General features: G+C 47.2%; 1 protein-coding gene across 1 annotated transcript in view; it reads left to right on the top strand.

Annotated features, from left to right (window-relative positions):
- Positions 1-1,723, top strand: part of ATRNL1 (attractin like 1) — a gene marked incomplete at its 5' end in the record, with an annotated part of 662,506 nt that overhangs the window by 618,803 nt on the left and 41,980 nt on the right. The window lies entirely within an intron of this gene.

The raw sequence follows: 1,723 nt of genomic DNA, 5'->3' as shown, positions 1-1,723 counted from the left end.
TGGACCAGCAAATTGCTGGCGACCCAAGGGAATGGTGCGCGGCCACAATTTAATTGCACCGGCTTTAAGAGAACCGCAGGGCCCTTCATCCCATTAATCCAACCTGCAACTCCTTCAAGCTCGCTCCCTTTTGCATATGTGGTTCTCATTGATTTCGATGGGAGTCACAGACCTAGGGGAAGGGAAGAATTGGACCAATTATGTGTTCACAGCAGAGCATCATTTAAAGTGCAGTTTTAAAGCATTTGTAGGTACATCAATGCACCAGCTGCTTCATGCACGCTTGTCCAGAGGCTTTCTCGTTTGAATGCACCCCAAACCTCAGCATTGCACCTGTGCATCAAGAAGGCTGGCAGACACAGACCCCTGCAATGTCGTCTCCATTTTGCTGCAGAATTGTTTTCTATTAAAGCGGCATGAGTCATAATTTCTGTGCGCCCTGTACCTTCCGGTTGGCCCCCACTCAGAACGGCCATAGAGGACAGAGTTGAACTCCTTCCGAAGGTTCCCAAGGCTGTAACCTTGAAAGGAAACAGATTATTAAGTCTTTGCTGCCACAGAGCCAATAGAGCAGTGGTTCGCAACCTCCTTGGTGCTGTGACCCTTTAATTCAGTTCCTCGTGTTGTGGTAACTCCCCAACCATAAAATTATTTTCGTTGCTACTTCATCACTGTCATTTTGCTTCTGTTATGAACTGGGGGACCCCTGTGAAAGGGTCGTTCAACCCCCAAAAGGGTCACGACCCACAAGTTGAGAACCACTGGAATAGAGCGTTTGAACAGCTGACCTTTAGAGAAGCAGCCTAGAGCTTCAGCATTGTGCCACCTTATTCTACATTATCAACCCAAAAGAATATTATAACTTCCTGCAATGCCTACTGGGCTCCGCTGGGGTGTTCCCCACAGCAAGTCAAGGCGACTTAGCCTCATCCTTCAGAAACCTTTTGTTTGAGATCATCCTGGTCCAGCAGCCACGCACCCCCGTAGCACACTGAGGGAGGGTGGATGTAAACCTAGCAATTAAGGCCACTGCATGTGCGCAGATGCTGAGCAAGACTGTGGCTTCAGCTCAACCTCACCTTACGGAATGTGCCAATAGCACTTGGCTGCACTATACATTTCGACCAAGCAAAGAGCCCTGGCGACATACGTTTATGTGTTAGACTGCTAACCAACAGGTCAGCAGTTCAAAACTACCAGCTGCTCCTCAGGAGAAAGATGGGGCTTTCGATTCCCGTGCAGAGTTACCGTCTCAGAACTGCCACAGGCACAGTTCTCCCCTGTCCTAGAGAGTGGCTGCGAGTCAGAATCAATTCAATGGCAGTGAGTTAAGATCTACTTTTCCACTGGTTTTTATTCTATAATCCTAGATGCATTAAAAATCACTTTCATTTGAAAACTTCTGTGAGGGAGAGACCCCTGTGATGCAGATGGCTAGACCTCGAGTCCCCCCAGCTGTCTGTCAAAGGACTGATTCCCAGCCGTGGGACAACTTACAGCACTGGGGGCTCTGCAGGCTCTTCTTTGGGAGCCTTTTCCCTGAGTTATTTGGCCCATTTTTTGAGATGCTCTGACTTCATGCTTCCAACCACTCTCCTTCTTCTTTTGTGAAAAATACTCTGCTGTGATAATGCTTATTTAAAATAACAATACTCAGTTTGTTTTTTATTTTGTTTTTGTAATCATAGTTGAACCAGGCTGAAGACCAATTGTCTATAGGTCA

Source organism: Echinops telfairi, unplaced genomic scaffold (assembly GCF_000313985.2).
Source record: "Echinops telfairi isolate 266 unplaced genomic scaffold, ASM31398v2 ScPeMD7_70;HRSCAF=299, whole genome shotgun sequence".
Taxonomy (NCBI): Eukaryota; Metazoa; Chordata; class Mammalia; order Afrosoricida; family Tenrecidae; genus Echinops; species Echinops telfairi.
The sequence above is the reverse complement of the archived record's forward strand: the minus strand, read 5'-3'. Positions and strand labels throughout refer to the sequence as shown.